The 25002-nt window shown below is 40.4% G+C and overlaps 1 long non-coding RNA gene across 1 annotated transcript; it reads right to left on the reverse strand.

Moving 5' to 3' along the window:
* Positions 1 to 488: 488 nt before the first annotated feature.
* LOC117517542 lies at positions 489 to 13677 on the reverse strand. Its single transcript, XR_004562754.1, has 3 exons — positions 12743 to 13677; positions 2781 to 2791; positions 489 to 499 (listed from the first exon to the last, which is right to left on the reverse strand). It is a non-coding gene; the product is annotated as an uncharacterized LOC117517542 (long non-coding RNA).
* Between the last annotated feature and the right edge of the window lie 11325 nt (positions 13678 to 25002).

Raw genomic sequence — 25002 nt, forward strand, 5'->3', positions numbered from 1 at the left:
CTGGCATTGAATAAAAAAACATCAGTGCCAGCAGAGAGAAGCTGGCAAAGACTTGAGTTTGGGTTAGATGAATGTGGATTGCAGTAGGGGCGGCGGGGTGGAGGGGGAGAGGCATTCAGCACAAGCACAAACAAGATGGTGGCTGTCTGCAGCCGAGATTTTGAAACTCTGACCAGGGAGAGAAGAGACTGAAAGCTGTAATTGTAACCTGCACAGGGCGCCCAGGTGCCAAGTATTTAAGTGATCTGGGGCCAGTGCGTTTGGTGGGGCGAGCAGAGCGGCGCCAGCACCAACAGGAGCATCGATAGGTGAAGGGGCCACGAGAACAATGGAATGGCTGCCTCCCAGAAAAAGCTGCCTTACTGCAGTGATAAGGGAACAGGAAGGGGGGCGGCACAGGAGGTAGACACACCTGCTCCTGCCGCTGGAGCACAAGCACCTACCGAATGTCTGAGTGGAAACCAGACAAAAAAAAACAAAAAAAAAAACAACTGAGCTACTCTTGCACACGAAAGGGCATCTCAGGACTCAGACTGGGCACAGCAAAGACCACACAAGAAAAGGCTCAGTGTTTAGCAGGCACACACATAAACAAACAGATTAAAGAGTATCTGAGCACAAGAACAACATGTGGAATTTAGCACTTTTCGTTAAAGGGCACGGTGGCATTTCAAACCCCAGTCATCATATCTGCAACCACTGTGCAAACATTCAGTATGATCCTGCTCCTGTCGCCTCTTCCTGATCTCTGTCTTTGTCTATGTGTATAGGTAATGTCTCTCAGTCTGCATGTGTTTGCTGAACAAGACACATGCTGACATCATGACCTACTGCTGCAAACCTGCTGCTCCAAGCAGGAAACTCCACTGAGCTAAGAAGACATGACATCCCTGCATTTACATGCTGCAGTAACAAACACCAAAACTGTTATGCATTTATCCCCTAGAAAATAGTGAAGAATCAGCACAGTTTAAGGCCCTATCATACACCCAGTGCAAAGCAGCACAAATCTCAGTGCAAGCACCACTGCTAACTTCAACTCGATCCTCTAAGTCAGTGGTTCCCAACCCTTGTCTTCAGGAACCCTCTAACCTCCACATTTCCATCACTCCCTGCGACCCTACAAGCTGATTATCTTATTTAGGTGTGCTTGGCCAATCAAGAGCTAACAGACACCTAAAATAACACTGAAAAGTGCCTTAGATAAGAAGTGTCACAACACGTGTAACGGAGGCCAGCAGGTGTCGCTGTGCAGATGTAGTTAGTAAACCTCACTCCCAACAGCTCAAAAGGATTCTCTGGTGACAAGGCCAGAGCCCTGGGTTTTAGCCTTCTGGTCAGAGAGTCTGACTCCCATGCTGGAGATCATGAGTTTGCGTCCCGAGGGGAGCAAATGGGCAGAATCATAACAACACAACGCAGAGTGCAGCCGCTACAGTGGTGCCGTGAACCGGATGGGAGGGAGTTTAGGAGGATGAGTGTAACGGAGGCCAGCAGGTGTCGCTGTGCGGATGTAGTTAGTAAACCTCACTCCCATCAGCTCAAAGGATTCTCTGGTCACAAGGCCAGAGCCCTGGGTTTTAGTCTTCTGGTTAGAGAGTCTGACTCCAGTGCCGGAGATCGTGAGTTCGCATCCCGAGGGGAGCGAATGGGCGGAGTCATAACAACACAGAGTGCAGGCGCTACACATGTACACTCTGCCTGCACATATCTCTTTCTCACCACCCCCCCCCCCACCCCCTCCCCCAACACATTCTGTGTTATTCATTAATGCATGAAAGAACAGAACATTGGTCTCTAGAAAGTTGGCAATACTTTATCAAATGTATTGGGGACATTTCCAAGTAAAATAATGTAACTAATATGATATCAAACTCCACACTCAGGAGTGATTAACCTCAATTGTGACTGAATGAAATGATAAATTATGATAAATTATGTATGAAGTAACCGGTTTGTACTCTCTCTCACGAACTGTATCCACAATAAAACTTGAGCTATAACAGATTATGAAATGAAACATTTCTCAAAGAAATGAAGAAGATTGTGGTCCATATTAATGTTGAGATGACTTCTTGCACTTTAATCATCCACCTACCTGAAAAAACTACATTCTCTGATATCAGAACAGAAATCAGCTGTTTAATTATTTATTGAGTGCTGTATTGATTTCTGGGTGTTTTCTCTTATAGTTTACTTTTCATGTTTACAGAATATGCTGTGCTCACCTGGGGAGGGTGGCGAGTTTGAGGGTTCGGCACAATATATTAGCTGTTCGTAGGACTGCACTCTCCTGGACAGAGACCTCTGATGCTATGCCTGGAATCTGCTTGAGCCACTCTTCCAATTTGGGGTTTACAGCTCCTAATTCTGCCATAACCACTGGGACCACTTTGAGTTTTACCTTCCACATTTGCTCCACTTGCTCCTTCAGCCTTCGGTACTTCTTGATTTTCCTCATGCTCCTTCTGTTGCTGTCAGCTGGGATTGCCACATCGATCACAACTGTCATCTTTTCCCCCTTGTCATTCACCACTATGTCTGGTTGGTTGGCCAGCAGCTGCTTGTCTGTCTGGAATTTCAAGTCCCACAGGACCTTAGCCCTGTCGTTCTCAACCTCCTTTGGCCGTGTCTCCCATCGGGACTTGGGGAATTCTAATCCATATGCAGCACAGATGTTCTTGTACAAGATTCCCGACACTTTGTTGTGCCTCACAGTGTACACTGTATGAGATGCACCTCCTATCCTGCTACTATGTGCTGGATTGTCTCTGGGGCACATTTGAACAGCCTGCAATTTGGGTCCTGTTGGCTGTGGTAGACTGCTGCCTCTATGGATCTGGTGCTTAGGACTTATTCTTGTGTTGCCATGATCAGAGCCTCATTTAGGCCAGCCTATTCTAGCCATTGGTAGGTCTTCTTGATGTCAGTCACTTCCTGCTTGTGTCGATGGCACATCCCATGGAGGGGCTTGGTCTTCCACGATGTCTCCTTCTCTTGTTCCTTATCACCGTCTGTCTTCAGCTGCCCGATGCGTTCTTGTAGCAGCTGATCTCGGGGGCATCTTTCTGATATATTCATGGATGCTCCTCATCTCATCCAGTATTGCTGAGTCTCAGTTCTGGTTGGGTCTGTTCTTGTGTCACTATTTTCCCCTTTCAGGTGGGAGTACACTCTGGATGGATCACTGGAGAACAGGCCATTTATTTTCTTGGCCCCTGCTTCTTTTCCCGAATAGCCACAGCTGTGACACTTTGTTTGGCGGTTGCCAGGGCTCAGTTATGGACATCTTGAAACACACACCGACACTGGCACGCTACAGAGCAGACACTCTGTCATGCCACATGTGCAACTTCACAGTTGTGGGGCTCTTAGATAAATTTCACATCCAGCTCGACAATGATTGTCTGCTGACTGTTTTCGTGCTAATAGCGTGAATGACCATACATTTTCTAAGTGCCATGCAGGCGGTGTTAGATGTTCCTGTGTGTCAGCTGGAATTTGGCGAACACCTGCCGCGAGAGGGATCGATGGGTTCGCCCAGTGCACACTCTGTCTTTCAGCCGCTGGTGTGTGCAAATAGTTGTAGCAACAGGTGTACGAAGCAGCTACGATTTTACACGTTTTGCACACGATTCCTGCTTCATGTGCACTTTACGGGCAATTGACCAAATTCACACTATGTGTGAAGGGGCCCTAAGTAAAAGCATACATCTTCTATCCAGAAGTCTCTATCTCCACATAAACAGAATATGAATTGTTATGTTCTGCAATTTAAACTAGGTTTTTTTGGGGGGGTGGGGGGGAGGGTCACTCAATCATAGCAAAAGAAAGCAACCCCTCACCTTGCTACAGGGTTTGACATCCTACAGTTTGGAGTTATCTTATAACAAGCTACTAATCCTTTTATTTATTTGCTTCCTTAATACCATAGCGGTGTGTGCCTGGCTCACTCCAGTATAAAGGGAAGGGCAGGTGCCACTCTGATTTGCAAAACACTCACGAATAATAATGGGCAAGGTAAACCCAATGCTTTTATGCACTGTGTCAAACTGTGCTGTATTTCCCACCATTTAAATAGCAAAGAGGTCAGGGACATGCCCCAAATGGGCTTTGACCCTCAGCACGAGCTCATTTGCCATGAAAATAGGCGCTTTACTTTTAAAGGTTAATTTTCTGTTTGGTTACATACTTCTGGTGTCATTTTGAGGAAAACATGCTGCTGAAGCATCAAATAGGATACTGAAAAGAAGCTTTGTAAGAAAAAAAAATATGTGTGAGCAGGCCAGCCCAGGTCCAGGTTGTCTTTTTTAATGATACCATCACAAAATGGATCAAAATTTAGTTGCAGTCAAATGTAGTTGACGATTTTTAACCCTAACCTTAACCCCAGCACCCTAGACATTTGCTAAAGATGTTTTCACCTCATCAGGGAGTTAACAGTAAAATAAATTTGAAACATTCCGGTGCTAATAAAAATCAAATGGAATATTCTGGTTTATATTACATTAAAATTAAATCAGTTATCCAATTAAAATATTTATGTCCAAATAACGCATGTGCAGGTACACACGCATGTACAGATACACAAAAATTGATTTCTCTATAGTTCTGCAGGCCAGGGGCAGCATGGTGGCTTTGTGGTTAGCACTGTTGCCTCACAGCAAGAAGGTCATGGGATCAATTCCCACCTGTGACCTTTCTGTGTGAAGTTTGCATGTTCTCCCTGTGTTTGTTTGGGTTCTCTCCGGGTGCTCCGACTTCCTCCCACATCCAAAGACGTTCAGGTTAGGTGGATTGGAAACTAAAAAAAAAAAAGCTGTCCGTAGGTGTGCCTGTGGGTTTAAATGTGTTTGTTTGTCTCTGTGTTGCTCTGCGACAGACTGGCATCATGTCCAGCTTGTACGTCACCTCATGCCTTATGACTGCTGGGAAATTCTCCAGCCCACCCATGACCCTTAATTGGAGTAAGCAGTTGAAGATGAGTGAGTGTACAGCCTAGTACAAAACAAAGGCAGTTGCAGGTGGTCAAATAACTAAATCATTAAATACAACCCAATTGTCCTTTGAATTGCAGAAGAACACCTAAAAGAAATTGTGTATTTTTAAAGGTGAAAAAGATACTTGCCAGCTTTCCATTATTTTCAAATGTTTTAACAAAATTAAACAGGAGATTTGTTTTACAACCTTGGCTCTATTTTTCAATGTTTTTGGGGGTCATCTTATCATTTGGAACAATTTCAATTTTTTAAAATTTATTTTCATTTATATATAGTAGCGGCAAATGAAGGCGCTTCACACAAGTAAGGTCTAACCTTACTAACCCCCAGAGCAATAGTGGTAAGGAAAAACTCCTTCAGAGGAAGAAACCTCAAGCAGACCAGATTCAAAGGGGTGACCCTCTGCTTGAGCCATGCTACAGACATTAATTACAGAACAATTCACAAAACTAATATATAGGAAATGCTGTTGGTGCACAGGACAGGAGGGTCTCCAGCACAAATACAACTCCTATCTCTGGATGGAGCTGCACCTTAAACAGAGAAAAAAAAAACAGAATCAGGCATCAGAAAGACAAGAAATACAGTATAATTTGTCAGCATTAAACAACAAGAAAAACAGGAAATACTAAGGTGATTGCCGGCCACTAGCCCTAAGTTTCACTAAAAGACCCAGAATTTAGCTGAAGTTGAGGCTGCGGCCCGCTCTGTTTCCTAATAAAATGAATTAAAAAAGTAAAAAGCATAAAACAGAACTATACCAGTATGCTAGCCATAAGAAAGGGAAAATAAGTGTGTCTTAAGCCTGGACTTGAAAGTCTCCACAGAATCTGACTGTTTTACTGATGCATGGAGATCATTCCACAGAACAGGGGCACGATCAGAGAAAGCTCTATGACCTGCAGTCTTCTTATTCACATTAGGGACACAAAGTAGTCCTGCATCCTGAGAACGTAAAGCCTGGGCAGGTATATGAGGTTTAATTAGGTCAGCTAGGTAGGAAGGTGCCAGTCCGTGAACAGTTTTATAGACTAGTAGTAGAACCTTAAATCTGATCTCCCTGGGACAGGAAGCCAGTGAAGAGACGCCAAAATTGGTGTAATATGGTTGAACTTTCTGCTTCGTGTCAAAAGTCTGGCTGCAAAATTTTGAACCAATTGGAGACCCCTAATGCTAGACTGCGGTAAACCAGAAAATAGAACATTGCAGTTGTCCAATCTAGAAAAGATAAATGCATGGATCATGGTTTCAGCATCAGCTATAGACAGGATGGGATGTATCTTTGCTATATTTTGCAGGTGGAAGAAAGCAGTCCTAGTAATATTTCTAATGTGGAGGTCAAAGGACAATGTAGGATCAAAAATTACCCCAAGGTTCCTCACTTTGTCAGTGTGATGTATGACACACAAGCCGAGGCTGAGCACTAACTGGTGAAATTGATGCTGATGTCTCACTGGACCAAGAACCATCATTTCAGTCTTATCAGAGTTTAAAAGTAAGAAGTTCTAGACATCCAACTTCTCACTGATGCAAGGCAATCTTCTAAGGATTTTATGTGAACAAGATTACTAGAAGTTATCGGCATGTATAATTAAGTATCATCACCATAGCAGTGAAAGGTAATCCCAAAACACCGCAATATGTGCCCAACGGGTGCTATATAAAGGGAGAAAAGCAGGGGGCCTATGGAACCCCAAATTTCATGTCACTAAGGTTAGAGGTAGTGTTACTGTACAAAACACAGTGAGAACAACTGCCAGCACTGTCAGCCATGCAAGGGCACTCCCAGTAATCCCAAAATGATTTTCCAGTCTATCAAGTAAAATATGATGATCCACGGTATCAAATGCAGCACTGAGATCTAACAGCACATCAGAACATTAATTGTAAGCAGAAGATCATTCACCACTTTAGTGAGTGCCGTCTCTGTGGAATGATATTTTCTAAAAGCAGACTGCAGTGGTTCAAAAAGATTATTCTCAGTAAGATAGTCCATGAGCTGCCGTGACACCATTTTTTCCAGAATTTTAGAGCAAAATGATAGATTTGATATGGGTCAATAGTTTTTCAATACATTAGGGTCAAGATTAGGTTTCGGAAGTAATGGTTTAATCACTGCAGATTTGAAACAACAACAAAACTGAATCAATCCTGTACTGATTTGGAACAGAAACACCATCATTTCAGAGTTTTTGGTAGCACTGGACAGGTTCCCTACTGCGATAAATGCAGCACATTTACACATTTACAAGCCTTTTTTTTTTTAAAGGCTGATCATACAGTTAGACACCTACCTCAGCTTCCTAGCTATCCGGTAACACTGCTCTCCACTGAGGCATTGCAAGTTGATTGCCATTCACCTTGATTGTCAAGTATTCTGATTTTACAAAACTTGTTGATTTACATTTACTTCAATTCAATTTCAGTTCAATTTATTTATACATGGCCAATCACAACATCTGTTGGTCTCATCTTACCGTCCCTTACTTGGTCAGGAAAAGCTCCTTCAGGCATTTGTGAGGAAGAAACCTCAAGCAGACCAGATTTGGAGGGGTGACCTACCGCTTAGGCAATACTACCAATAAGTAAAATTTTTGATCTCTTTCAATCTCAGCAGCGAAGCAGAGTAGGTCATGATTAGTAATTGGTTGGGAGACAGCATGGGAATTTTATGAGCATGTTTCACCCGATACACTTGTCGACGCATGAGGAAGGGCATCCTGTATAAAATGTGTCAAATCCCAATACAGATCCGGACAGAGTTGCATTTACCACAGGTAGTTGAAAGAACCTATTTATTTTTTGAACACATTTAAAACATTTATTTATCAGGACTGCCAGTAATTCTTAACAGGACAGTGGAGTTCAAAGCAAGGATATGAGAGTGCTGTCTTGTGCTTGAATGATAATGATGTTATTTGCTTTGGAATTCAAAATGGTAAAAACACTGACTGATAATAGTTTTTACCCAAGGCCAAAATATGGCCATCAGGTATTGTGAAGGTCGTCCATCCGTCCAGTCCTACTACTGCCAGGGTCTTCAAAATCACAGAGAACATTCTTGGGACACAGACCTTGGACAAGTTCAAAGATGGCTAACCTTGACCTATTTTTAAGGTCAAAAAGGTCACATTCTCTTTCCTATTTTATGCTCATATGGCAGAGGGTATTTTACCATTACATTATATTTCTATTTGCCAAACAATGTGAAATGTAATGCCACTTTAACAAATCTCATATCTTTTGCTATTGTTTGTGCTTTTGCTATTGTTTCATTCTTGTTTATTCATGGTGCATTTAATACTGCACAACTTCATTGTAAATTAATTTATAAAATTAATAACAATGTAAATTTGGACAGCACTGTGGTACAAATTATTAATACAGTTGTGTCAAAGGTCAACTGTGTTTATTGTTCGTAAGTCTATATCCATATTGAAGCAACTTGTGTCAAAAATATACTGTATTATCATCTATGGCCACAGGTTGGAAGCATCTGCACACGTGACAACTGAACAGTGCTCCTGTACATTGATCTGAATGAGGAGGACCTACATTTCGGACAATGAAGCCCTTCTTGGCACTCCATTTGTTTCCATTGTGGGACAGCTGCAACGACAATGGAGAAGAGAGGCTAATGTAAGGCTGATTGTATAATTTTTAAGGAGTTTATTTACATATTATTTACTTTATTTATGAGCGTGCACATGTTTAGCTCTGCATTGACACAGCCTGTGTAAGGCACTAATGATGTTTTTGTCTTTTCGGTGGCAAGAAGATGCAGTTTACTCTGAGCTCGTTTTGCCCTGTACATTAATCTTAATTGTTAGCTTCTGCTTGTTAATGCAGGGTTTGTGTTATAAATAAATAAAGCCCCGATTAAATAAATTCTTGTCCTGAGTGAAAACACAATCCAAAAACATTTTAAAATGCAGCCTACATTGTAATTTGTTTGTATTTCTTCTTTATCAACAGTGCAATTACATTTCAATGCCCAGGAAATTGCCAAGGAGATGATATATAGGATTGTGCTGGCGGGCCATCTTGTTGCATGAAGATGTAGCACCGTGTTTCAAAATAAATGTGACTTATTGTATTGACTGATGCTTTTGGGGTTTTTTTTGGGGGGGGGGGGGGGGGCGGGGTGGTGACAGATGCAACTACTGCTGTGGTGCGACATATACTCCCGAAAAATATAGTGTTAACTTTTTATTGTTGTTTTGTTCTCTTTTTTGGTTGGTTTTGTTTTTTGTTTGGGGGTTTGTTTGTTTTATTTTTTTTTAAATACAAATTAAATGAACCCCCAAAATGTTTAATCATGGGAGAAAATGTTCTGAAAATGGCATCTGCTTCTTTAACTGTTCACCTGATATGGCTAAAAATGCCCAGAGATCTAAAAATAGAAACATTTTTTTAAATAGAACCACTGCTCAAAGCTTTATCCCATCCAAAGCAATGAAAGAATGAGGATGAGGCATCAAAAACATCACTGTTCAAATGGTGCTGAAGCTTATTGAAAGACTGAACATGTTCAGAGAGAAAGGAGAACAACAAAAAGATGGAATGTAAAGGGTTACAAATTGGAGGTAAGGAAAAAGGGAGAGAAGAGTTGCAAATAAAGCTGTTACTGTGATCACAGATCACTGGCTAATTATAGAATCAGACGACTTCCTCCTGACACATTTCGACATACTTCACCAGAACTGAAAGCATGAAGCACGACACAGTCTGGGTATCAGCTCCGGACCTGCAGAGTCCTCACCAAAACACACATTCAGTTCAGTACCATCTCAATGATCTGTGACTCCTTATCTCATAGTTCCCTCACGTGGCACCTGCAAAAGTGTCAGACTGCTTCATATATGCACAAGAATCCCTTAAAATATTCCGTGTAGTCTAGTCACATGTAAGAAAGGCACACATAAAGAATGATGCAACAATCTTTATGATGGCAGAGGAAGGATGAGTACTTCCATGAGGTCAAACACAAGTGTACTGAGCTTTCAGTGTCACGCTCTCACCAGTACTTTGTGCTGCTCTCAAGATAAAGAAGAGTCGTAGAAAAGTCGAGTACCAAAAATAATGACTGATAATGAACTGAGTGTTTTCCTTTTAAATCTCATGAACATGACCAACACTGGAGAGTAACAGAAAAATTGTTTAAACTATAGGGCATCAAACAGTACTTTTTTTGTGAATCTTCTATGTTTTACACATTGTACAGCCACTGTATTCATTTGTACAATTGGTGTGACTTAAACAAAGAGCACTGATTTGACTTTTAATCAAAGCGGCAGCTTAGGGCTGGATTATTTATAGGTCTGGTCCTTTAATGGAGACACTCTAGGGAACTCTTGCAAATATAGACGAGAAGTTTGAAGATGTTTGAAGAATAGAGAAAATTAAAAGGTAGTTTTTTTTTTAAATCAACCTATCACAGTCTTGAACTCTGTGCACTCCATGTGTCAGTGTAGACCTTTACTACCCCAGAAAGATCAGTGTAGCTGTACATTTCTGCTGCTTTGCTTCCATTGCTACCACTAGCAACTCTATTAGCTTGACTACATTAGCTGCACAAATTTTGGACTTCTGATTTTTTTTTTTTTTTTTTTTTTAAAGAGTGGAGAGTTGGCAATTCAAACCCCCAACCCCCCACTTCCTGGTCTTGAGCAGAAACTAATTTGTTGTTGCACAATTCTAGAAACTCACCCACGTGTGTTATTTATTAGCACTGGCCTCCTCTATACAAAAAGATGTACAGCTGAAGTCAGACATCTACATACACTGAGGCTCAAAACCTTTTTACTTTATTTTCTTATCTATCTATCTATATAATGGATTTAATTTTATAGGCTTCTGAATGACTACTTGACATACGTAGAGGACAACTGGGAACTGTACAGTGCATCCGGAAAGTATTCATAGTGCTTCACTTTTTCCACATTTTCTTATGTTACAGCCTTACTACAAAACTGATGAAATCCATTTTTTTTTTTACATCAAAAAATTCTACACAAAATACCCCATAATGGCAATATGAAGAAACTTTTTTTTTTTTTTTTTTTTTTTAGATTTTGGCTATTTATTAAAAACTAAGAAATCACATGTACATAAGTATTCACAGCCTTTGTCATGAAGGTCAAAATTGAGCTCAGGTGCATCCTGTTTCCAGTGATCATCCCTGAGATGCTTCTACAGCTTAATTGGAGTCCACCTGGGGTAAATTCAGTTGGTTGGACATGACTGTCTCAAGGCACAAATCTGGAGTAGGGTACAGAAACATTTCTACTGCTTTAAAGGTCCCAATCTGTAAATGGAAGTCGTTTGAATGCACCAGGACTCTTTCTAGAGCTGGTCAACCGTCTAAACTGAGTGATCGGGGGGGGAGATTTGTAAGGTTTGAAAGTTTGGCGTGAAGGAAACCAGGCACCATCCCTACAGTGAAGCGTGGTGGCAGCATCATGCTGTGGTTCCTGCTGTTTTTCAGCAGCAGGAACTGGGAGACTAGTCAGGATTGAGGGAAAGATGAATGCAGCAATATACAGAGACATCCTGGATGAAAACCTGCTCCAGAGCGCTCTTGACCTCAGACTTGGGCAACGATTCATCTTTCAGCAGGACAATGACACTAACCACACAGCCAAGATATCAAAGGAGTGGCTTCAGGACAACTCTGTGAATGTCCTTGAGTGGTCCAGCCACAGCCCAGACCTGAATCCGATTGAACATCTCTAGAGAGATCTGAAAATGGTTGTGCACCGACGCTCCCCACCCAACCTGATGGAGCTTGAGAGGTGCTGCAAAGAGGAATGAGCAAAACTACCCAAAGATAGGTGCACCAAGCTTGTGGCATCATATTCAAGAAGACTTGAGGGTGAAATTGCTGCCAAAGGTGCATCAACAAAGTATTGAGCAAAGGGTGTGAATACTTATGTACACGTGATTTCTTTTATTTTTAATAAATTTGCAAAAATTAAAAAATAAATCATGTCATTATGGGGTATCGTGCACAGAATTTTGAAGTTAAAAAAATGAATTTACTCCATTTTGGAATGAGGCTGTTAGTATTGAATAAAGGACGTGAATACGTAAATACATATTTATGTTTTTAATATATCTTCAAAAAAAAATTCATGTTATTATGGGGTGTTGTGACTAAAATTTTGAGGGGGAAAATTAATTTCCTCCATTTTGGATGCAATGTAGATACATTGCATTATTGCATATAAGAGCAGGGGAACTAAAATGAAGGCAAGGCATCTGGAGCAAGAGTTTACTTTTCCACAAACTCAGCTCTTCTTTATAAGATTTGGGGCACCCCAACCAACTGTACGATATATAGTACAAAATATAAGAAGCTCGAAGCCACACAGTATTTACATCATTCAGGAAGGAGTCCCAAATTTACATAGATATCAATAAAACTTTGTATCAAAACTGCAATAGAATGTCAGGATTCCAACTAATAACTGATGGAGTTGGAGGCATCACATAAAAATGTGAAATCATCTACCCTTCATACCTAACTATCAATGAACAAGGAAGCCATTGATCCAGAACTGACATAAATAAAGGACTGGTCTTTGTCTTGATGGATGATCATCTGTAAACATTTGTCTAGCTTGTTTTAAAACTAATTATGCTAACTGTCCATTAATAAGCTTTTAAGAATAATTTCATCACTTCTTCTGGAATATTCCTTGCTGTTTAAAGAAGCACATATCTTGGTGTAAGTACACTACTGACCCACTGAAAATCCAACATTGTGAATAAAAACTGAAATAAATCTATCTTGTAACTATTATTTTTTATACACACACAAAATTAAGTTGCCTTCATAAATTGCTTAATGTATTGTTTGGAAGCATAAAATGTGTGTAGTTGGAGAAAAGTGAGTTCCAGAGTTTTTAGCCATGATGGATATTAACTTATGGCTTTAAGTGTATACAGCTGGAGGGTGGGGTAGGGGGGTACTGGTTCTGTTCCTTGTGTTAGTAATTGCAAGATTAGTCACCGTGGGTGCAACCTTTGTCAAAGATAAATTATTCATACATCATACCTGATTTGGACTCCACTCCATTTGCCCATGCTGGTCACATATCCTTCCTGCCCACATTCCACTGTTATCCTCTCTCACACTCCCTCACATAACTCCTTCTAAGCCAAAACATCCAAATGACACAAAATGTGCTCTGTGTTCCTTCCCTTTAATCTTCAATGCCACCACGTGGAAGCCTAAATTGGCCATGGCGTAGTTAATGGTAGTGTTTCAGCCGTGACCCAATCTACCACATCACAGTTGCCAGTAAATACATTATGACCGTTCCCTGTCAACATGCCTTCAGTGACCAAAGCTGGGCTGTCCTGACAATCCCTTTCTTTTTTTTTCTTTTTTTTTTTTATTGAGATGTGTGAGTGCCCCTCGCAGCTCCCAAGAACCCAACCCGTGCACATCACAGCAAAACGTCACAAGTTAGGGTCTCAGGGAATGAGAGAGGTACAGGTTGCTTTTTCTCCTGGTCTTTCGTGTGCAACGTAGAGTAGATGAAGCATCAGTTTTACCCGAGACTGGAGCAGAATATGGAACCTTCCTCCCACTGGCTTTGTGATTTACTCTCACTTATACTACACACAGTTAAATCCAGTCTACACACAATTTGGGAGGAACGGGGAGCGGCGAGGCTGTCCTCACATCACCAGCTGACATTCATCAACGCATACATTAGTCAAAAATATACCCGTGTAAGAAAACATGCCATAAACCACCTGCACGCCAGATTAAAGCTGAAAACACACACACAGACTGCAGCATCTTTTCCTCCCAGTCGTCACCAGCCGGTGAGCGTACACACCCAGTCAGACAACACTCTATACTCGTGCATGTAATGATGGCTCACCCTCAGCACGTTTCGGCCTCCCTGATGCTGCCACAGCCGGAGTCAACTGAAGAAGCAAATGATGACTGATATCAGATTTTTGGCCAAAATCCACACAGGCGCAGCAGCACTGAGCCAATGAAACGCCATCATCTCACTCACACAAAAATCCTTCCCTGTCAGGAAGAAAAGAAAAAAAAATGGCAAAACTCTACCAACTTACATGCCCACTCAGCACATCGGGTGGTTCAGTTCTCTGAAACAACCACAAGTCTCACTTTGTGTGGCAGCCTGTCGTCTCCTCGTCAGGTGGACAGGACGAGGTGGAGATGCTCACGCAGCTGACCACGGAGACGGAGGATGCCGCAGTCCTCGCTGTACGTCTGCGCCGCCGGCTCCCTAGCAGAAGCACAGACAGAAGATGTGTCGAGACACAATAGAAGAGAGCGAGAGAGACACACAGAGAGAAAGAGAGAGAGCCTGGCGTAAGGAATGGAGAGATTTTAGCAGTGCTATCTTAGGCTTTTGGTGAACGGCTAATTCAGACTAGCACATGAGGCTGCTCAAGCAGATTGCTGCCGTCTGGCCGTCTGCAGCTCAGACATGCACGACTTCACCACGTGCACCCGGAGAGAGAGACGCAACAGCACGGGGAGAGGAAGAGAGAGAGAGAGATGAAAGGGAGAGTAGGTAAGGGGTGAAGGGTTAACGGAGGTGAATATTATGAAGTGAAGGGTTTGGAGAGGCAACGTGTCATGGAGATACAAAGGAGGGACGGCGCCATCGGATGACAGGACGCAGCAGGAAAATGTATGATCTGCTTTAAGAAGCTTTGGGTATCACTTTAAAGATAAATAAGATTCAAGGAGCAACAGATCAAAGGCCTGCTGTTGTATTTGGAGGCTTAATATCAGGAGAGCATACAGACAGTGTGTCCAAAAAAAACAACAACAATGCAACACAACATACAAACAGTCCAATAAAATATGAATGAACCCACAAGCTGCCAAAACAGGTGAATAACAGGGAGAAACGTGAAGCGCCTGTTGCTGTAGCACCCCCCCCCCCAAAAAAAAACACTACTCACCCCTCTTCTTCCAAGTGACACACCAACCCATCTTCTCCTTCCTTGTCTGCCTGTCTGTACGTCTGTGTGTCCATCTGTTTCGTTTTTGTTCTGTTCTCTTTCTGCGATTTCGTCTGGCTCTGTCACACCTCTCTGTGTTATTTCCTTGTCTGGCTGCACGCTCGCACAGACTGCAGGCTGAAGTCTCTGCAGAGCCTCCGCCTGCTGCACACAGCTCGAAAACAGCAGCACGGCCAAAGACAAATAAAGATCATCCGTTCATTTCCTCCCCATAGCTGAAATCCCTCCGACTCCAAAGGCCTGCTATGTGCAGAGAAGGAGAGATAAGGAAAAGTAGAGAGGGAGAGAGGGAGGGAGGAGGAAACAGGTGAGGGAACGCAACTGCAGTCAAGCAGAGGTTAGAAAGAATGCAAAGAAAGCCGGTGACGTTGTACGTTTCTTACAGCGGTGACTCCTTTTCAGATCAGATGAGAAAATAAATCAGTATCCTTCTCCGGTTGGCAAGTCCAGTATTCTGTTCCTGTGTCTTTCTCACTCTGTGTGTGTGTGTGTGTGTGTGTGTGTGTGTGTGTGTGTGTGTGTGTGTGTGTGTGTGTGTGTGTGTGTGTGTGTGTGTGTGTGTGTGTGTGTTGAGGATTACAGCATGTGTTCATGCAGAAGGAGGGTGGGAACAAGCGAATGAAAGAAAAAAGGAGGGAGCAAGGGGAGAAAATGCACAAGTTCAGGGAGCGGTAAAGGGAAATGGAATCTTGGAGCTGTGGCCGTCTTATATTTTACTACTAATAGCTGCTCGGAAGCTTCAAAAAAAAAAAAAAAATAAAATTTAAAAAAAAGAAAAAATGGCCTGCCAAAAAGGACGGGAGACAAGATGGTAGGAAAGCGAGACAAACGGGGAGGAGAGGGAATTGTGGGGTTCTTGTGACGGACAACACACAGCAAGCTGAGATCAGTGACAGGAAGGGAGACGAATCCCACTCTGCTGCTTTACAAATGGATTTCAGCCAGAGTGCTTTAATTTCAAGGTTAATTACAAAATTGACAAATGGAGCTCGGGGTTTTTTCTGTCTTCAGCAGAGCACTTTATGACAGCACATACATCTCAGTGACATCACGTTCCTTTGTGTCATCACGTGCTCTGTTTAAATCAGCCACATGCAGAGCGAACATTAGAACAACTAAACATGGTTAATTATAGATATTTTCAACAAAGACAAAAACCTACAACTTGGGGGTGAGGGGGCTCGTCTGTGCCTCCTGATGCATGCATACTGTACAAAAAAAAAAAAAAGAAGACCCTCCAGCCATTACAAACATCTCAGCCAGCAAGCATGAATCTCAAACACTTTGCCTTTAATGTGGCTAATTAAACTCTGAAACATCAGAAGAGATTCACGTTGTCTAATGTAACTGTTTGTTCTTTTCCCCGTAACCAGGGCCCCTGCCTAACTCGGGCCTACGGAGCTGCTTACTCCACCTCCACTGAACCCGGTGGCCTTGGGACAGAAGACTTTAAGTGAAAACAGCGTTTCATCATCGCAGCACTCCCTGCTCTGCACAACTGCAGATAGCAGCACGCCGACGCTGGAGAGACAGAACGCCATCTGTCCACAGCGAGGCTGCACACACACTGCTGTATTTTATTTATTGGACGGGTTGTCCAAACAATGTGGAAAACGACTACATTGTCGTAACCGGTTGGAATATAGTACATTAAATTAATTTTCACAGCTGCTTTGTGTTCACAGAAATCAAGAAAATTCCTGCAAGTATCCATATTGATCTAAATTATTTAAAAACCACAAACAAAAATGGTTACTTTATAAATTACATTTGCAGGTTCCATTCTGCAGCATATGTAAAATTCCATCAGCTTTAAGGGTGCTGTTAAGTCTTATTTTCATCATCAAAAAACTGGCCAATGCTTGTTAATTACGCAAAAGAAAAAAATATATGGGATTACTTTGATGGAAAAAAAAAAAATCTGTATTTGCAGTTTAAATACTCAAATAACAAGCCATTCATTTCATCCTGTGCTGCTTAAATAAATGTTGATATAACAATAAATAAATTACATATATTTTAAATAAAGCTGAACTGAATATTTAGACTATTTCTCACGATGAACATAAAAGCTGTTAACATGCATAGTGTACTAAGTGTGATGTTATCACTGCACGGTTTGCTTTATTATATTCAGCCATTTCTAAAGGCTTGTTTTCACATTAATATGAGAGTGAATCTGTGTCATAATGTAGAACATTGTTTTCTTTAATAATGTTCAGAGACACAGCTGTTTTCATGAGAATGACATTTCTTGCAACATTACCACACCAAAAGAAAAGAAAAAAAAAAACTCAACAATCACCCAGTTAATGTCATGTTGACTAAAGAAAGAAAGTGTTGCAAGCTGTGGATATTGAAGAAAGTGGTGCAATGTGGGCTCTTAGTCACTGTAAGATTAGCTGGATGTGATATTCACAATTAGGCTACAGGTACCTGCTAACATGCTACAGCTACAAGCTAACATGCTACAGCTACAAGCTAACATGCTACAGCTACAAGCTAACATCCTCATCCCTCTCGATTAGGTTGTCAACCTTTTCACTAGTTGTTTGACTAAAGTATCTGAGGACAGTGGCACAATTTTTTTTTTTTTTTTTTGTTTGTTTGTTTGTTTCTTTTTGATGCTGCTTGTACTGTAGTCTTTCGGTTTTAATTCAAGCGGTTGGACAAAAATCACTAATCTTTTTGGAATTACAATAATTTTTTATACACTGTCTCAATTTTTAGAAGGCATAAGTAACCAGACCCTAAACATCAGAATTACTGTTAATGCAAATCATCACCTTTACAGCCTCATTGTCATTAGACAAATCACAGAGGGATACCTGTCAGAGAGTAATCTTGGGCTTCATTTACATTAGTGTTTAAGAAATAAAAGGGATCAAATCCAGATTTTACTCTAACATGTGCCTTTTGGCAAACTGTAGCTGCATGAAATTTGACATCTTTTAAAGAAAATCCTTTTTGTTCCACTTCACCATGAAGCTGTAGAACTGGTAAATAAATGATAAAATAGAAAAAATTTTTGGACTGTGCATAGTTTCTCTCCTCACAGCTACAGAAGCCTGGAACTCTGTCATAGGGTGTCTTGGTGGCTTCCCTCACCAGCTTCCTTCTTCCTTTCTTGTCGCTCAGTTTTTAAGAACTGCCAACTCCAAACACATTTACCATACAGTACCATACTGTTTGTATTTGTTAATGACTAATGTAAATGGAGTCCAATAATAAAAAATATATTTTGTGAAATCAATTTCAGCAATTACTTTCTACAGAACTCGTATTAACGTTAAATGAAAAGCATACAAAATAACTTAGAGGAATTTCTTGTACCCTCCAAGAGATCAATAATAATAAAGAAAAAAAAAGGTTTCTAAAAATAAATTCAAAGCGAAGTGGCCTCTGTGTACATTTATGCATGTGGGCGTGCGTGTGTGTACCTTCGATCACAGGGAACTAGAGAGAGATGACATTTGGCATTTGGTGTGCTATGTACTTTGGGTCAAGGATGGACGTTGTGAAAACAAAGTTGATAGGGCTAACATTTTTGGAGAAATTAGCGATATTAGATAAAAAAAAAAAAACTGTGATTGATGGACATTGATATCACTACTAATCAGTCCCTGGTAACCAGACAATTTTTATTTCCTGCATTTTAACTTTAAATCATTATAGAAACTTTGCATAATTTATTACCACCCTTCAAAAATATCACCTATTTTACAAACACCACCCAAACTAGAACCTGCGGATCCTCACGGGTAACATGCTAATAAGCAAGTCCCTTCAGCTGCTCCCTTGTTTTTACTCGGGGTCACCACAGATCCAAGGTGGATCTGCATGTTGATTTGGCACAAGTTTTACGCCGGACGCCCTTTCTGATGCAACTCCACATTGCATGGAGAAATGTGGCAGGGGTGGGGTTTGAACCGGGAACCTTCCACGCTGAAACCAAGCACACTAACCACTTGGCCACAACCCCTGTAGAACTCAGTAACATCCACATAAAATCTCTCTCTCTACTGGGCTTTATCCATTATTATAATAATTAGTTTATCAATTATAGTTTGAAGTAAATAATGAACCCTTTAGAAAATAGTAAAATTACTCAAATAAAATATTCAACTTCCAAGACTACAAATTAACATCCGTAACCCACGAATATTTCAGTTGCATTAATACAAAAAGGAGAACACAAACAAATCCACACATAATTAAGATATGGTCCCAACGATCATCAATTACCAGCATAAGTGACAATCGGTTTTCTAAATCAATATTGTTTCAGCACTAGAGTGATCAGAATATGCCTGAAATATTGCAGTAAATTAAAGTATTATTAGTTGCTGTTGGGGACCAAAGTCCTGTCAGTGATCTGGGACTGTCTTGATTTGAAATTGTAAAAATAGTTACTGACTGATTTGATTGAAGCAGTGACTTTACCACAAAGTTACAAAGAGGAAATATGTCTTTTTGGTTAAGTGAAACTGAACTTTGTACATAATTGGCTGCCAAGTCCAAGTTTTCCCCCTGCGGCTGTCTGATGTTTCCCTCCAGGGGCATCTCTTTCATTAAAACGCCGCACAGTCCTCGCTGCTGCAGTATGTTCTTTCTCCCCAACACCAACACGTTTTCCTCTCTGACACGGTCTGTTTTTCACCATTCATGTGTAGACATTGTTAGTTTATGTATTATCACTTTTGTTTTTTGTTCAGCTTTTACCTGTGTCCCTGGTAAAATGTTAAAGCACTTGGTGGAACAACACAAATGTAGACAACACAAATTTAAATGATAAAAAAAACCGTGTAATTAAAAAATAATTTGCTGCTCATTTATTTATTTATTTAAATTGTTAAATGATCAGTGTCCAGAGTGTGTGTTGTTTCCTCAGGGAAAGCTAGGAGGCTGTACAGTTATCTCCTGTGGTGCCACTCTGAACTATACAACCTACTACCTCAACCCGTGGAACACAGCATGGAGGCTTAAAGAAAGGCATTATGGGAAAAATCTGTCACATTATGTTATTTTGAATAATGTTGTTGACATACGTTGTGACACAAAAATTTTAGTAAGTACTTTACATTTTCTGGATATATATTTGAGAAAGTGTTGCGAGATAATATAAATGGCTAGGACTAGTAAATTCAGAGCCTGATAATTTTCCTGTTAATCTATTAAAACCAGCCCTATTTATTGATTTACAACATTTCCCACAACAGCTTCCAGCTGTAGACATTAAAGAAAATGGTCAACCGATATTTGTCACTCTATAGTTTGGTTTATCGCCCAATCCTGTGGATTGTTTAAATATGTAAATATAACACATTACGGTTCCCATACCTTTTTTATTCAGATAAATATGGATTTGTACAGGAGTGGGTACAGAACATCCTGTATCCTCCAAGTCAGGGTCATTCAAGGTCAATGCTGTTAACTGTTGGCACACCAATCACATCAGATCGTATTAAAAATAACAATTTGCGTTGATGCTGTAATGGATTTAACAATTGCCTTATTTTATTACCATCTAGTTCAGACGTGTTACTGAGATAATTATCCTGAGCGGGTCATTTTTCTCACAGAGGAAAAAGGGTAGGTGCTGCATTTGCCAGGAAGACACATACCTATAGATACGAGCTTGTGCAGCCAGTCACCACAAGTTCGGATCTACGGGTTTGTGGCAGCTGACGTTACCGTTTCAGGAGGAAATTAAGATGAACACCCCGCCACCACCCTCCTAATCCCCAAATATGGCAACAAACAAGTAATTCTTCCATCTGCACTCATTCAGAACACCAAATATTTCCAATGAGGTGGGTAGTCATCCCATAACCACAAACAATACAGTATGTGTCAATGTAGTCAAGTTGTTCCTAATATCTTCCAAGCTACCAAACGAAGGACAGAAATATAATAAAATTGATCAACTTTGAGTCAGATTAATCAACAACACATTATATTTAAGGAATAATTTCTTATTTAAAAACAGTGAATTCAGAGATGATGGTAAGATTTCTTTACTGCTACATGGATAAATGATAATACACATTTTTCACATGTAACATGAAACTGAACATGTCAGTTTTTCTATTAATTGTATATCTTGTAGCATGAGAGACTAATTTAGTGCTAAACATATCAATAGATGTTTTTATGTCTTTATATAAAACTAAAAGATGAGAAATCTATTTTGGGGTGCATGAGTGTGGTTTTTAAAAATACAACTATGATTTACATGTCTCGTAACCATTTCAAAACATCTTGCTTTTGTGTCATTATTCATGTATATACTATATACGGTAAATAAATACGCTAAGTGAAGATTTCTTATAATGCAATCAGCTCATAAATTATGCTTTGACAAATTTTAAAATACCCCTAAGTACAAACTCTGAACTATTTGGTTTTGTCACAAAAAGGGTGGACATGAAAAGCCCATGCAGTTTAAACAGACTATCAGGTATTGTTGACATGATGCACGTAAGAAACTATATTTTCATCAAGGTGACAAAGAATAAATTATAAAATGGTAACATACCAGACATCCTCAGGCATCAGCCGGACTCAGGTTTAAGTGGAGTGAAGGCCGAAGCTTCACCATAAAGAAGTAGCCTATGAAAAAAAAAAAAATCAAATAAAATGTACAAATCGCTAACAACTGTGAACAGAGCAGATACCTGTGCGCACACACACACACACACACACACACACCCAAAAGTACACTCTCAGGACCACGTGCAAATCCACACAAAACGTAAAAAAAGCATAAACGATTAAAAATCACAGGCACAAAAAAAAATACAATTATAGAAACATAAAAAAAAGCTAAATAACAAGCAAAAAAAAAAAAAAAGATTTTAAAAAGTCTCCTTGTTGGTTCTCTGTTACGCCCTCCTAACCAGTTTGTCCACTCCCCATTTTCAGGCTATGAAAACCTCAAAAAGCTTTTTTTAAAAAAAAAAAAAAAAAGTACGGCAAGAGAGAAATGGCAAAAGGTTGAATGTGGTAAGATGTGGGTGAGGAGGAATTTTTGACCAAGCAAAGGAAAGGGTGTTTTTTTTTTTTTTGTCCTGGTGCTTCATTCGCTTGGCTTTTTTGGATCCCAGCAGGATCCTTGGCTGCAGCTCTGTCTCTTCTCAGTGCTGCCAAAATTTGGACATATCTCTTTGTCTTTAACTCTGTCGCACAAAATCCAAATGAGAGCTGTGGAACGGAACAAGGGCGAAGAAGCAGCGAGCAAAAGTAGAGCGCAAGTTGTGAAAGAAAAGGACAGCATGGGCAGAGCAAAGAGAGAGGCTTAGCAGCTTAATGCACGAGCAGCACAATGAAAAGTCAAGATGGAAGGAGGCTGTTGGCATCAGGATTTTTTTTTCTCTCTCTCTCTCACGAACATATGATCTCTTAAGTCAAGCTGCAAAGTGTGTCTTCTCTGTTGCTGCAACCGAAGCCTATCCCGAGCTATGCCACGTAGTGAGTGAGCGAGAGAGAAATCAGCTACTTTTTCCTCCTTCCAAAATGGCTGAGGGCCGGAGAAAAGCAGCGAAGGGCAGCGAGAAAGACTGATACACCCCGTCCTGCATACGGGGAGGGCCGGGCGAATCAGCAACCATCTCTCCCTCTTTTCCCTTCCTCACTTTATGCCTGTTGTCCCATTAGGTGGGTTTTCAGACCAGATAAAAGCACTACAGCTGTCTTACTGGTCCAAAAGGCTAAGAGTCGAATACTATAAACTGTTACGGCTGAAACAAGTTTATTTCAATCCCTGTTTCAGATACTTTAGGCTGCTGTTTCGTCCGAATTATCCACTTGATGATCTGTGATTTATTTATCTATTTAAGGTCTCCATCTATCAGATGCATCCTAGTATCACAAAGTGGTGTGTTCAGTTTAGTTTAAGCACATGTGCGCACAAACACACACACACACACACACACACACACACATGCACACAGTAGTTTTAAGCATGATAAGTATGTAAAAATCATTGCTTGATATCTCAGTTCTACCCTGCTTAATCAGCATATACAGCGGATGTGGAAAGTCGACACACACTTGGGCTGTCACACATTTTAATTTCTACACCATTTAGAAACAAAAATTCAAATTTCTCCAAGTTAAAATTCCAACAAAATAAATAAATAAATAAATAAATAGATAAATTCCTTTTAAGCTCTCACCAAAAAGTACATCTCTACAACGTCATATGAATTAAATAAGTATATTAAAGCCAAAATACTAGGTTGTAACTCTGTAGTATAATATCTAAATCAAAACTTCAATTAGGTTTTTGTTGTTGTTTTGGTCTATTTGGTTTGTTTAACCATGAATGAAGTTAGAGGAGGTTATGTTTGAATGGTTTTAATTGTATTGAATTAATTTTCAAAAATTCATAACTGATAAAAAAAAAGATCAAATTTCTTTCATATTTGAAAGCCTTGTGTAGGATGGTATCCTTTACTGAGGATAAGCTTGATCCAGATTACATATTTTGTGGCCATTTTTCTGTTATGGATTTACCTAAACTTCAAAAATTCTTTGGAGGTTCCAATTTTATGCCTGTTTTCTATCTTCCAGTTATCAGTCAGAAACCAAGTGCCAGTAAGCACTGACAAATTGTGCATAGCAGAGATAACCAAGGTTCTCTGAAATTATCTGAAAACGAATTTAGAAACCAAAAAAGTTGGGGAAAAAAAACTACAACAAAGAAAAATTAGATTCAAGTGTATGAACAAAATACATACACCTGATATTTGATCACATCTAATTTAGCTTATGAAAAGCCACTTAACATTTATTTGACCTGGAATTTTTTTTCCAAAGTCAAATTTTGTGGAATAGGAATCTAGTGCTGGCAGAGGTTTGCAAATGTGGTGCTCTAATTTTTTAGATTTATTAAATTTTTTGACATGTCAGACTATGGATACATGAACATTTCCAAGTCAGTGAATATGTCGGGCTTCATTCATGTTAATCACTAAAAAACACAAACAGAATAGTAAATCTGCGTGGAATAGGCAGTTCTCAAAAGGTGGATGACCAGTGAGGGAAGCCACAAAGACACCCACAACAATGCTGAATTTCAGTATATACAAATTGATGACAAATCTTTGAACCACATCTACAAAAACTAGAGACATTCATCAGGAAATGCCCCGCACCCAGTATTATTTTCCATGCAAAGTGCAGTAATATGTACTTGTATGGGGTGGGTATTTGGTTGAAGCCTTATGCGTTTGATGTAAACTGGGATAAACAATGAAAAAATTGGAGATTGGCATAATATTTATTTAGAGGATGTGACAAACAGTGACCATAAAAAGTCAGTCACAGTCGCCAGCCTTCAAAACAAATGCAACCACTGGTGACCTTTAAACAGAGGTCGAGGTCACTGGCCTTCAAACCCATGCAAAGTACTCCTTCAAGGCAAGTACCCACCAATATTAAGTTTCTGCGAGCAATAGGTGCGTAGCTACGTTGTGGTAAAGGATTTGACAGTTGTGACCACTGGTGACCTTGAAAAGTAGGTCAAGGTCACTGGCCTTTGAACCCATGCAAAGTACTCCTCCAAGGCATGTACCCACCAAATATGAAGTTTCTGTGAGCAATGGTCGAACGAACTGCGGCAAACGAATTGCGGCTGAACAGACGGACAGAGTGATGGACAGACAGACGAACTGATGGAAGGACGGACAGACAACCTGGATGCTATATACCCCACCTCACGGCGCAAGCACCGCGCGGGGCATAAAAACATCAGAACTGTAAAACCTGTAAATAAGTTCATTCCAAATATGTGTGGCACTAACTTTCAGTACAGAGTTTCGTAGCTCCATTGACATTTAAGAGTACAGCATCCTCATCAGCACTACTGGAGTACCTCAAGGCTCTGTTCTTGGACCACTTTTATTCACTCTTTTTGCTACAACACCTCCAGAGATGCCACGTGGTTCTAAAATCAGTCAATTTATTTGAAAGGGAC

Source organism: Thalassophryne amazonica, chromosome 9 (assembly GCF_902500255.1).
Source record: "Thalassophryne amazonica chromosome 9, fThaAma1.1, whole genome shotgun sequence".
NCBI classification, from domain to species: domain Eukaryota; kingdom Metazoa; phylum Chordata; class Actinopteri; order Batrachoidiformes; family Batrachoididae; genus Thalassophryne; species Thalassophryne amazonica.